The sequence below is a fragment of the Lethenteron reissneri genome, chromosome 41, assembly GCF_015708825.2.
Source record: "Lethenteron reissneri isolate LAM-NWPU_2019-01 chromosome 41, ASM1570882v1, whole genome shotgun sequence".
NCBI classification, from domain to species: Eukaryota; Metazoa; Chordata; class Hyperoartia; order Petromyzontiformes; family Petromyzontidae; genus Lethenteron; species Lethenteron reissneri.
The window spans coordinates 7,730,442-7,744,697 of NC_083819.1; positions in this window are offsets into that span (position 1 = coordinate 7,730,442).

Sequence of the window (14,256 nt, forward strand, 5' to 3'; positions counted from 1 at the left end):
ACGCTGGCACTTAATACAGTAAATTCAGCTGTGACGGTCCCACCTGATGACGGAGACTTGTGTTGCCTCCGAAACGTCGTGATTTATTATTTAATTTCTATTATTATTATTTTTTTTTACGTGACTTTACCGAAAAAAACCTAAGAGTATAAGGTCTAAAGTGTATCGTCGCCGTGAATTTCTCTAAACACGCCCACCACCCCCCTCTCTCTTGGAACATTTAATAAATCTGTGAATAGAAAAAATAAGAATAAACCCAGGGCTGGCTCAGCACCGCACAAACTTTGCCCGGGGATTGCTTTTCTGGACGGCAATGTCAGGCGCCCAATGTCACGCGACTCGGGGAAATGGCAGAGGGCGATGGGGGTCAGTGGACCAGAGGGGGATCTCGGCAACCTCTCGCTCCGTGTTAAGTGGACTAACAAAGGGGTTAGAGCAGCGGCTCGCAACCTTTTCTGGCATGGGGGGCACTCCCCTCAATCAAGACCACTGGTGCACACGCCCTTTCCCCTCTCCCATCTCCCCCCCCCCCCGGTCACGAAGGCCACAATGCAGACAGAGATCACATGTCGACGTCTCGAGTCAATGCTGTGTTTAGTAAGGAACTTGTTTCATGTCGCGTACGGCTGTGTTTTGTCGCTGCAACTTGGCTGTGAAGTTCCCCCCCCCACCCCCACACAATACAAATTTTACCTGCACGGTATCCATGCCGCAGCCTGCACTGCCCCGCCCACCTCTCGCGGTTGACAACTACTGGGTTAAACTTTATTTGTTGCATGCTCTTGTACGGTTTCGTCACACGGCTACGATAATAACCTGGACGCTGCCACGGCAGTTGAAAGGACGGTGCGAGTTTCTTAAATCCTCCCCTCCATCGCCTGTGTGCACACAGCAGCAGCAGACATGGGTTTGCCCCAGTTTTTCGATCAGTAGGTCGAGTGTGGTGTGGTAGAGTGTGGCTCTGCAACGTGCATCTGTGTCGTAGCGGGGCCGCACGTCTTCGATATTACCCTCCACTCGTGGCGCCAGTATTCATAACTCGGAATATTGAGCTTTTTACATGGCGTCGTTCGTGCAAATTTCATCGAAAATTTCATCTCTACCCCACCGTATCCCCACACTCCAAATATACGCCTGTATATTTGGAGTTTTCACATTCTTCTCGTGGTCGCATGGACTTTTCTCTGGGTCATCCAGTTTTCCCCTCCACATTGATGTATAATGCGTTTAGAGAATCTGGCTGCTATTAATTTCCCGGTGATAAGCCACTTCGTTGAGCTATCATTTGTGGCCAAGTGGCTTCTGAAAAAGAGCTACGTAGTTCAGTGGGCCTCACCTGGTAAAGTAACATAAAATAGTTCATACTTCCTACCAAGACTGCAACCCTTCCGGCCGGCTGGGGTTCAAGCAACAGAGCGGGTGGTTAAAATCCTGGCTGGGGGTTACTCAGCTCATCAACCCTTCTGGGGGTCGATAAAATGAGTATCGCTTTGTGTGTGGGGTAATTAACAGCAGTTGTCCTATGGACAGACCTTGTCCCTCACCATAGGAACGTGGAATTTCCACAACTGGCTGGGGTCGATAAAATAGACAACACTTTGTGTGGGGGGTAGTCAACAGCGGTTGTCTTATGGATAGACCTTGCCTCCTCACCCCGCCAAAGGAATGTGGAATGTCCACCACTGGCACAAGGTTGTTAACGGGAGATGATCAGTTGATCAAACTGGGTTTGACTGGGAGCCCTGCAATGGTTCGTCTTGATTTGACTCCGGCGCCTGCCGTATCATTAACTCTGTGTGCTGATTTGTCCTGCTCCCCCGCAATACAATTATAATCAATATCTTCATTAAGGGAGCCCTTTGGCTTGCTTTGAACCTTTATTGTTCGATGTATTTAAATTGTATTTGCGTAATAGGATTTGCGTGCACATTTGCGGCACAAAACAACTCTGACCGCGTGATTTACACCTAATAAAACATTGTAAATACCCTTCAAATATGCCTATTCATGTAGTTAGGATATTTAAAAATATTTTAGCATTTGTTTGACGATTTCTGGGATTATCCATTTCCTTTGTTCGTGATTTCTTGTCCGGAAAGCACACTTTGTTTAAAGTCACGATCGCCGAGCTCAGTCCAAAATGACCAAAGCGCAAAGCGGCCAGCAACCAGCAGCGCTATTAAACGGTTGTAATAAATCATCGCTTAGCATGGCCATTGCTGTAGCTGGGCCCATTGCATTATTCTGCCGCAGCGAACGAAATTATATCGCCGTACAGTAAGGGACCGGGGGCATTTAAAATTCCATCAAAACAAAATATGCGACTAACAGCCTCCAATCGCAGCACAAAAAACGAGAGAACATTCACACGATGCCAGCCGGCCTCCCGTGAGAGCTTGCGTGCTACCTCTCGGAGCGCGTTGCAACCGTGGCAGGCTTTTCAGGTGCGTGCGTGTGTGTATGTGTGTATGTGCGTGTGCGTATGTGTGTACAGTAGGGGGCACAGGTGGTGCATCAGCCAGTCATCTCGGTCATCTCGGTCAGTCGACCCGTGGCACCTGCTGGGTCTGCCCCGTGACCTCCTGCCAGCGGGCGTTTGACACTTCACGTGGCCTCAAGGTGCACTTGGCCTGGCACAAGCGTCGTGGTGACGTAACCGCCACTTAGTGGCGAATGGCGGTTGTTGTTGTTGTTATGTGTGTATGTGCGTGTGTGTATGTATGGGGAGCGGTAGAGTAGCGGTTAGCACGCTGCGCTACGAACCTGGCGACCCGGGTTCGATTCCCGCTCACGGCCAACACCAGTGGCGAATTTTCTGAACCGGTCCTGGGCCTCCCCTAGGTCGACTCAAGCCTCAAATGAGTACCTGGTGCGATGTGTAGATATCGCTACTTGGGAGACAACGGCGGCCGGGAGTGGTGTTGGCCACCCACCCCCTCGTGTGCCGTGCCGGCCTTCATAAGTGCTCACTAACAGAACTTGCCCCTACAGTCTGTCAATGCTATACGGGGGATCTTTTATCTGTGTGTGCGTGTGCGGCTCAGTGACTTCCCGCATCGTGCTTGCACAGCACTCATTGGCAGACGTGTCTTTTAACTGAAAACAAACAAGTCGGGGTTGTTCGTGTTCTTATTATTACCTGCAAACCGCGGTGGAGATTTTGCAGTTTAACGAGCGCAGGTGCGGATTTGGGCACGAGTGAAGATCTGGGAGCAGGGGACGGATTCACCGCGCGGTGCCACCGAGGATCCTCTGCGTGAGGTCAGGCCTGCAACCTGACCTCACGCAGAGGGGAGGGGGGGGGACAGGGGGCCCCTCTAGCATGGCGAGGGGGCCACCTCTAGTATCGGTCCTGCGCGAATTAAAACGACACTGCCCCCCCCCCCCCCCAGATCAACCTGGTGCCCCCCCCCCACACCACCACCACCGCCTGAGCCTCACGGATTAATTCACCGCCAACAAGAATTTGCACGCAAAGACGTGGAGAGTCAGACGCAACCACCCGATGTTTCGTTCAATAGCATCGAAACAAATCTAGTCGCATACATACACACGCAGCGGCCGCATTTAAGATGCGCACCAAACTTTTGCTTTAAATTAGAGAGAGGAAAAAGTGTCTGTAATCTGGAGAATACAGTTAAAAGCCGGGGGAAAAGAGGCCTTCAAGTGGCGGTGGACTGACGAAGGGCTGTAAATGAAGATTATGCGTGCGCGCAATGACGATGACGGGCGTGCTGTTGCTGGGAGCCGCGCCGCTTCGATGAGACGCGCGTGACAGCGTAACTGCCAACACGGGTGCCTCGGGCGCTCCGCCACTCCCCAAACCCTGTAATTCCCGCACAATAACCGAGGCTCAATTCCGCTCGCTGACATCTCCGCCAATTTCGATTGGCCTCCGTAGGCGACCCGGCACGCGGGTCGGCTCGGCCCCGAAAATGAGCACCTGGCGATGTGGCGGCGGTGCCGGGCAATAAGAAGACGGAGGCGGCCGGGCACGGCGCTGGCAACGGGCCCGCTTCGTGCGGCGGGTCGGCGAGCAGGGCGCTGGCTCAGCACTTTGGCGGGGCGATGTTTTTGAAGGTAACGCCCTCGATGATGGCCCCGCGTGGCCTTGGCAGCGGCGGAGCGTGCGGACAATCGGGTGGCTTCGGCGCTCCGGGCGTTCCCGTTCGCGGGCGTGGGGGCGCACAGATCGACGTCCTGGGGGTGGGAAAATTGTGTCCACTCTGGGACAAAGTCGTTCCGTTCGGGGAACAAAATGCATTGCGCGTGAATAATAAATAAAAATTCCAGCCACGCTCAATCCACCAGTGGATGAAGGCCTCCCACGCGCCCTGTCGATCATCGGGGAGTTTGAACTTTGCCGCACCACGCCGCTGGTGAGTGTGAGCTCGTGAAGGGGGCAGGAAAGCAGAACCGGTTTTGATATCATCACTCGCCACTGATGTTAGCCGTGGCTTGAAATATGTGAACCGGGTTAAAAAGCACTGTTCAGCCGTTTGTGTAACATTAAACGTACCTAAAATGAAATGTACATCAAGAGGTATTTATTCACTTCCAATATATACAACTAGAAAAACATCAAATATTTGGGAGGGGGGGGGGTGGGTCGGGGGGTAACTGTCTTATCCCCCCCCCCCCCACCTCCTGTCCACCTCTGGCTGTACATGTACCGGTACGAGGCTGTGCGTCTGGACTTGACGTGTCACAGACGGCAAAATTCGCCTCTCTCTTTCACGTCGCTCGTGCGGGCAGAGAGAGGAGTCGGGCGGCGACGCGACGGGACATCGAGAAATCCTCGCGAGCGAAAGCGGCGGTAATTGTTCTCTCGCAACCAGCGTGAGATGCAGCGCCACTATTTTCATTTGCCGAGCAAAGTAACACCACACAGGGTGCCGCCAAAGGAGAGATCGAAATTGCCTCCAAACGCGATGGACGAGTGATGTTTCGCTCGTGCCTACAAAGCCTCGCGTTTGTTTTGTTGTCATTTGCGCTCCGTTAACGAGCTGCGTCTGTGGATCTCGACGGGAATGGGGCCACCGTGGCCGCTTCTCGACAATCAGGGGCGCTCATTTGTTTCCATTCCTGCTCGGAGATCGCTTCAATAGGGACTCCCCTGCTCGCGAGCGTCTTCGCGCGAGAGCCGAAGCGACGTTCGCGATTTGCGGTCTCGCGGCGGCATGGGATGTGGGGGTGCCGGCTCTCGCCGGTGCTGCCGAAGAGCCGTCGTCGTCGTTGACGAATGAGGCCGCCCGTTTCCCACCCGGCGCTGACGCTCTGGAATTGTAGCGCGCTTCCATCGGCCGCAAATCACACAAAGCGACGGCAGTCGTTTGGCGCACAAATCCTGCCGCGGCCGACGGTAGGATCGGTTGCTCCGTGATGTAGCGAGCAAATCTCCGACGAATGTTGCTGAGTAGCTAAAACATAACTCCCGCTGGCTACACTCGTGTGTCAGAGACCAAGACAAACTAATCTCAGTCGATTCCCCTCGACCGCTCTGTCTGTCCTGACGAAGGTTGCCACCTCTGAGGCACAAAAAACGAACACATCATGGGAAGGAGAGAGAACTCTCACCGGATTAGGGGGGAACTCCACGCAAATGCATTGCCTATAGAGTGGCATGTGATTGTGCAACTGACAAAGAACACAACTATTCAGGGAGCAGGAAGACTCACATGTTTTCCAGGATAGCAGCCGCCTCAAAAAGAGGACAATCCCGGGAAAAAAAACAGGACAGGTGGCAACGCCACATTCACGACGACGTCCAGTTGCGCCGTAACCCCGCGTGGGCGCCGTGAATCCGAGGCGTGCCGACACTCGCGGCAAATTTGCCACTAATTTACGCAAAACCGTGCCACTGCAGGGGTGCCAACCGATGCCAGGGTTGGTCAGCTGGGCGCGCAGGCTCGTGTTTGACATTCCAGCACAAGGCCATGATTTTCCCTCTCCGTTTCTAATCCACCCAAAATGGGCACCATGATAGAGACATTTCCCAAATGTCATGATTGTGCAGCAAATGGCACTTTAGGATATTGCATTTCCTTGCAGTGCTCTGGACAACCTTTACTTATCTGGAATTCTGTCATGTACACAAAGAAATGTCAAGACTGGAGTAATTGACTTCCTGCTGTAGCTTTTTGAATTATAGAAGCACCAGTTTGAGATAAACAAGGCAGCAGAGCGCTGCCTTGTTGGGATATCTTGGTGAGATGTTTAAGACGATGCTGTATTCATCAGAAGCAAGTGAGCAAAATTACACGTTTTACCATTGTTTTCTCTTAATCAAATTAAATGTTATTAATGACCTATAAACTCAGCCAGGCGAGTTTGTTTCCTGGCTAAAATGAATAACAGACGAGAGTGATATTTGAACGGGTCCCTCTTTCAACAGCCTGCACTGACCAGCTTGGTGAAGTATGGTCAAACGACTGTCAGGACTGACATGGCATGGTGAGGTCTTTATCCAACAATAGATTTCAAAGGGTTGTAAATGTATACTTATAATTTTTATTGACTTTTGGGATTAGGTCACGCAATGATCTGGCCAAATATGTGTCGTAACACCCTCCGCCACCCAACACCGCCAAACAAAGTAAATTGTCGCCTGTGCAAGTGTTTAACACCCCAAATATTATTGGTCCAGGAAAAGCCAGAATAACGTCCAGGAAGTTGTATCTGATTTAGGTCGTTGTGACTTTGTAATGACATTTCAATAATAATATCGGCTGTGGAAACCTACGTGTTAGGTATATATATATTATTGCATATTTTTACAAAAAGGGCATGCCATTTTTTTTAAATTATTAAACAGATTTTATGGTAAAAGCTCAACAACAATGTGCACGTAAAACACCTTCACTTTGCTATTCCAGACACGTTTATATTTAAACGTGAATATACCTTTTAAAAAAAGATATATCTATCGTTTCCAGGACAAACTCTCGAGTTTTTGTTTGATCGGGTGACAATCGACATGCGGCAGTTAATTAGTCTCTCGTCAGAGACAATTGGCGATGAATAGAATAGCAGACGGCGGTTTGTGAAAAAGATTGTAATTGTGACATCGGCTCGTGTGGACGTCACTCAAGTCTTACAAGCAGAGCTCTTCACAAGCGCCCAGCGAATGGATTACTGTCCGCTGATGCATGCATCGTAATTGCAAACAAATCCACATATCTCCCTGTAAATGCTTGCAAGCACGCTATAATTATGCAGTTGCAACTTGCCATTACACATGTGTTGTGATAGCCTTCCAAGGTTGCACTTACGCTATTAAGACGTCAAATTTGACGCTTGAGTTGTTTGGCTGCGCGAATGGTTACCAATGTTATGACATTCAGAATTCAAGCAATTACGTGTTGACAACATAAAATGCTCCGCATTATCTGTGCCACAATCTAAACACGTCATTACACTTAGCTTTGTGAGCAAATGCAACGGGCATCCTGTATCAGCAACACAGCATACGTGCACACACGGCGATTAAACGCCTCCCGTACAGCCTTTTTTGTAACTGTTGGGGCAAGTGCTGTTGGCGAGCATCTGTGAAGGCAGGCACATCACACGAGGGTGTGGCCAGGGCCATGCCCAGCCGCCTTTGTCTCCCCTGTGGTAATGTTTACACACCGCACCAGGGTACTACATTTCAGGCCGAATCAACCTAACGGAGGCCCCAGACCACTTCAGATATTCGCTACAGTTATTGGTCGTGAGCGGGAATCGAATTTGGATCGCTGGGTTTTCGTAGCAAATTGCGCTAAGGGGCCGTTCATAAATGACGTCACGCGATTTTGGACGATTTTTTACCACCCCCCCCCCTCGTCACACGGCGTCACAAAAAGTCAGACCCACCCTCAAATATGATGTCACGAAGCTTTGCCCCCCCCCCCCCAAATAAAACATGCTTCAAATCGCTTTAAACCATTGTCATTGTAGTGCGTATTTAATGTGCCGCTGCACTCTGATATTGTAGGAGAAAACATTGAGTAAAAAGTCTACTTAATTAAGTAGAACGTGTTGTCTATATTTATTTAAAGTTGCGCATTTTGATTTGACGTCATATTTCTCACCCCCCCCCCTCGTCACACATCGTCACAAATGTCGGACCCCCCCCCCCTAGGTGCGTTACGTCATTTATGGACGGCCCCTAACCACTACACTACCGCCCTGCACACGTGTACACATACACGTACGTACACGCATTGCGAAACATTGACAATGTACCCTCATCAGGCCCTATGCATTGTTGGAGGTCAAGCGCTGTTGGCTAGCGCCTTTTTAAGACCGCATTGGTGCACGGGGAGTGGTGAGGCCAAGTCCGCCACACCCAATCGCCTTAGCCTCTTCTGCAACTAATTTAAGGCTGAGTAAACCTAGGGAAAGGGTCAGGACAGGCTCAGCACTCGGTTGCCACCTCTGAGGTACTTAAAATGAGGACATACCCGAGGAAGGAGGGTACAACAACACCAGCAGGACAACCACGGGGTGCCTTTCAAGACACGGGGCTCTCAAAGCCCTCATGTAATGTTCAACAATTGTATAACATACGGTGCAAGTCTTCATCTACATAATTGATATCCGTTTCGATTGCAGCATTGACCTACTGCGTAGAAACTATACCACAATTTTAAACGTAGACGCGGTGTATTTGATTAGCGTATTACAACAAACAAATTTAACAAAAAGATAATCTCATGCACCAGGGACATATCTGTATTCAATAATGCCGAGGTCTCGTTTCCACGACAGTCATCGTGGGCAGAAATATTCATAGAAAATCTCCTGCGGTTCTGCGCCGGAGTGCCATTGCTCTGAGGTGAAATCTGTGAAGCTTGGTCCAACACCAATGGAGACTAGGCTCTAAGAAAAGCTGTCTCGGGTGTGGACCAATCAACTTCAAGGACAGTGCATATCATTATCATCATCAGAGTTGTTTCTTTTTGTTTGCATTTTGACTGCGTGTGTTGTGGTTATCGCAAACATGATGCCTTGTATAAAGGTGTCAGTTTTTGTACCAGTTGAAAGGGTAAAAACCTATTACTAGCTGTAAAGCTGAAAAGCTGTAAAGGTATTGCGACATCCTGGCGGGGCACGAGGCAATGTGCACATCAGAGCAACATCTCGGGGCCCGAAGCAGGTAAAGGTTGCCCCTGATAAAAAAAGCGAAATAAACAAACAAAAGTCCAATGAGATGTTTGCCGAGTAGATGTACAGGGTGGCCCAAAATTCAGGACACAGTGATAATTTATTTATTAACTATTCACATCGGTCATGGGACCTCCTTTGCCAGTACCAAAATATGAGAATACGTTTTCCTCTTTTTCTGGCAACAAAACAGGTGTTAAGATGTTAAAACACCACACTGAAACGTTTTACAAGGAATCATGTCTGCATTAACCACAATATTTGTGGTCAGAATGCAAACAAAACCATACTCTGATAATATATGCATTGTCTTTGAAACGGATTGGTCCACAGCAGAAAGCTGATTGGTCCACACCAGAAAGCTGTCTCTGGTGTGGACCAATCAGTTTCAAGGACAATGCATATATTATCAGAGTATGTTTTTGTTTGCATTCTGACCACAAGTATCGTGGTTAATGCAGACATGATTCCTTGTAAAAGGTTTCAGTTTGGTGTTTTAACATCTTAACACCTGTTTTGTTGCCAGAAAAAAAAAGGGAAACCCGATTCACATTGGGTTATTTAATTTATTTTAGCACATGTTTAAACTGACTTCCATTCACATTGATGCTGGCATGAAATCTCTCTTGAAATGTATTTAGGACTTTTTTTAAAGATTACAAGCTGCTTTCTTGAGCATACATGACAAGTTTTTCTTTCCATTTTTAAATGTCATCTGAAAAGTAATAAAAATATATATATTAATAATGATAAAAGAAAAAAAATCACTTAAATAGTAAACTATTTAAACTTTGTAATGCCAGTCATAAAATAAATGACATAACCCTCATGTGTCCTGCTGTATATTCATGTTAGCTCACTCTTGTCTATCACTAATGCTCTTACACCTCTCATCTCACGACATCTCTATGCTGTCAGCATCGCTCTTCCCTCATCCACGCATCCAGGTTTTTTTGCCCACAACTCCCACGCCTCTATATTTCCACCACAGATGTCTTCTCTGCATCTCTATATTTCTCATCGACATCTCTTCTCAAAGCTCGGTACTACGACTCTGTTGTCCACATCTCTTCTGTCGAATCGTTATCTCTCTACGCACTTTCCGTCAACTCACTATGTGTGTTGTACGCATGGTGAACTTCTTTCGCACCATACGTAGTCAACCATGATAATCGCAGGTGCGATACACAACCAGTGTTTTCACGTGAAGGAGGGACCTCAAACAAAATAGTTGTTTAGGGCACCCGATGGGCTAACACCTATGCTATAATCACAATAACAACAAGAAAAATACGTTTTGCTTGCAGGAAAGCCGAGCACGAAGACTATTTTTTTCAGCAGGATCCCACTACATTGGGAGGGTTGGCCAGAGCCAATCGCATTTGGTGTCGTGATCACTGCTGCGCTGCACTTGCGAAACCTGCGCATTTTCATCCCAACTTCTATCAACACAGCGCTTGAATTCGTGACCACATTTTCATCGGAGCTTTGTCATGCGGAAGGGGGGTGGGTGGGACGGGCTGCGGAGGTGGGGGCTAATGGGGGGCTTGGGAGTTGAGGGGGGGGTATCCGCACGGGGCTGATCGTGATGTCCTACGAGAAAGGGCAAGAGGGCAGCCGCCTTCACTTCGTGACACACATTCACGGGGGGGGGGGGGGGGGGGGGACTGCACACGCGCCAGGGAGCCCACGTGGGCCTGCCAGGCCTAAATTTGTGCGCGTGGGCACAGAGGGGGGACATCCCATTGTTGTGATTCACCGTTTCTGACGGGAATATTTTATATGGAACGAGAATGCCCACAGGAAGATGACTGATTTATGGCCAAACTGCTGCGATTCTGGTGCGAAATTCCTAGCAGCAGTGTCCAATCCCCCCCCTCCCCCCCCCATTCATTTATTACCTTTATTGAGGACCAGCTCAGAGCCGGTTGTTTAGACCATATGTCTCTTGTTCAAGGGAGACCTGGATAAAACTAAACGCATCACAACCGCCGAGGTTCCAGTGCAGGCAAAGCTCAGAAATAATACAGCTAAGTCCAACACGGGCGCTCACATCCAGATCAGCCAAAGGTTGTGAGTGAGTGCACGCGCACGTCCAGCCCGTTTGTCAATCCAGTGTCGGGCGGGGGCCTCCCACGCCGTTGCGGGTCACGGTGGTTAACATGACCATGCTTCACCAAGCTGGTCCGCGTGAACTGGCGAGCACAGGGAGAGAAAAGCCATGCGAGCATTGAAGCACAAAACAGCAACGCATTGTGCTGCGCTTGGATCGGCTGACGACGTTGCCCCGCAGTCGGCTACGAGATCCGTGTGATGCACTTGAAGATCAGGGAAACGACGAGCTTGAGCCCCCCCTTCCCCCCCCCCCATGCTCCAATTCCCTTCCCCCTCCCCCACGTTAATGGATAGTGGTTATCCATCTAAGAATTGTCCAGACTCAACTCTACTTAGGTTCGGATGAGATCGGGAGCATTCAGGGTGATTTTGGCAGAGGAAAGGCTCTCAAGTGCAAAAAAAATGAAAACACAGCATTAGACATCATAACAGCAAACGGCTGTAGAGAGCTATAATTTAAATCCTTCTTGCCGAGGCATAATGATGCTTGAGCATCTCGCACGGCACACATGTTTAACAATTTGCATGCTTTACCAAGAAACAACCGACAATCATTTGTCCTCGACTCACCCGACTCATCTCGCTGCCTTACACACTGCTCGTCGTTAAAACAGAAACATTGAGTGCGTATTCTACAAACATGAAAACGAGTGTTCAACATGGGGATCAGCTCATCCCTGAAACAGCGCTGGAAGTTCCACTTGACTATGTCAGGGGATGAAACGATCCACACTTCAACCGTTGTGGAGGCGAGAGTTTGGTGGATCACACAAAGGTTGTGACAGTCCCTTCCCACGGGCATCGAGGTGCCACACGCTGCCTGGCTCTCCAGGAGAAGGCAGTCGACGCAATGTGGACTCTACCCAACCGCAGAGGGATGATGGGCCAAGCTGACCTCTGGCCAGGATCTCTGATTGCGAGCTGCACGCTCCAACGGCTGCGCCACCCAGCTGGAATTACGTTTGGGGCCATTCCATAATAGATGGTAGAAGACTAAATCACCTACCGATTCTTTAACATCCCGTTACTCGAAATATTTCGTCCGCCGCTGGTATTCAGCTCCGGTGGCCAAATCCAGCCCACAATTGCCGAGGGTTGCCTCTCGGCATTTTGGAAAAGCGGTGGCCGCACGGCAAAAATTATTGAGAACCATGAGCCCAACGTTACACTGCGGGCGCCGAGGCAAAATCAATTCGTTGATGAATCGCTTGCCAGGGAAAATGATGCATAATGCGACAATAAACCGTCACGGGCTAACGCAACCACTGAGACGCGGAGCGTGGCATTGAACCCCCCCCCCCCCCCCCACTTGGTGTTGTGTGTGTTGGCGTGTGTGTGTTGGCGTGTGTGTGTTGGCGTGTGTGTGTTGGTCTGTGTGTGTTGGGGTGTTCGTGTCGGGGTGTGTGTGTTGGGGAGCGGTAGTGTAGCGGTTAGCGTGTTGCACTACGAACCTGGCAACCCGGGTTCGAGTCCCGCTCACGGCCAACACCAATGGTTTCCCCTAGGTCGACTCAGTATCAAACGAGTACCTGGTGCCATGTGTAAACATCGCCACTAGGGAGACAAAGGCGGCCGTGCGTGGTGTTGGCCACCCACCCCCTCGTGTGTCGTGCCTGCGTTCAAAGGTACTCGCTAACAGCACTTTCCCCAACAGTCTGTTTAGGCTATATGGGGGATATTTGTCTTTGTTTTTATTGTGTTGGGGTGTGTGTGTTGATTTGTGAGTGTTGAGGTTTGTGTGTTGGGGTACGAGTCTTGGGATGTAAGTGTTCGGCAGTGTGTGTTGGGCAATTGGTGTGTTGTGTTGGGGTGTGTGAGTGTTGGGGTGTGTGTGTGTTGGCGTGTGTTGGCAATGTGCTCATGACCGGCTCCGGTTTAACAGCAGAGGTCTCACTGCGAATCAGTCGAGCGGCATTATCTTTTCATCGGTTGCGTAACGCTGTGTGGAAGCTAACTGGTCTGTCGCTCCGCATGAAGCTTCGGGTCTTCTCGGCAACGGTCATTCCCTCCCTTCTCTATGCTTGCGAAACGTGGACCCCCCTAATGGAACATTTCCGCCGGTTAGAAACATTTAGGCAAGGCTGCCTACGATCAATCCTGGGCTTAACCAGGCTGGATTGTGTGAGGAGCTCACAAATCCTTGCAAGATCTGGACAAAGTCCCATCGGTGAGCTCCTCCGGCAGGCAAGGCTGCGTTGGCTGGGTCATGTAGCCCGCATGCCCAGCCACCGCATGCCTAAACAGCTTTTGTTCGGCCGGATCAAGGGGGCTAAACGGGTGCGGCACGGGCTAGAGAAGAGATGGAGTGATGTGGTACAGGAGGATGTGGAGCTGAGTGGACTTGCCGATGACTGGTACCAGCGGTGTCAAGATCGGCCTCTGTGGAGGAATCTCGTGAAGGACGCTACTGGGCATTTGGAGGCAGTCGCCTTTCAACAACAACGGAGGGCGGAGGAGCGACGCTCACAACAACGAGCGGAGCGCCGGGTGGCTAAAGCACAGCAAGTTGACACAGTAGGGGGCACAGGTGGTGCATCAGCCAGTCATCTCGGTCATCTCAGTCAGTCGACCCGTGACACCTGGGTCTGCCCCGTGACATCCTGCCAGCGGGCATTCGACACTTTAAGTGGCCTCAAGGTGCACATGGCCTGGCACAAGCGTCGTGGTGACGTCACCGCCACTTAGTGGCGAATGGCGGTTGTTGTTGGTGTGTGAGTGTTGGGCAGTGTGTGTGTTGGGCTATGTGTGTCGGCAACGCTGTAGTGAGCAGTGCCGTGGGGGGAGGGCCAATTTAGATTGGCCCTTCCCTTCATGGCGTTGGTAACCACCACTGCGGCCAAATGGGGACTCTGGACGGGTGCGAGGGGCTGGTAACCCCTCCACCTTCAATTAACTACCACGAAACTACGATGTAAAAAACGTATTAAGCTTGTGCCGGAGGCCCCGGGGGGACAGGCGTCTATGATGTCTCCTGGCCAAACCCCATTTAGCGGA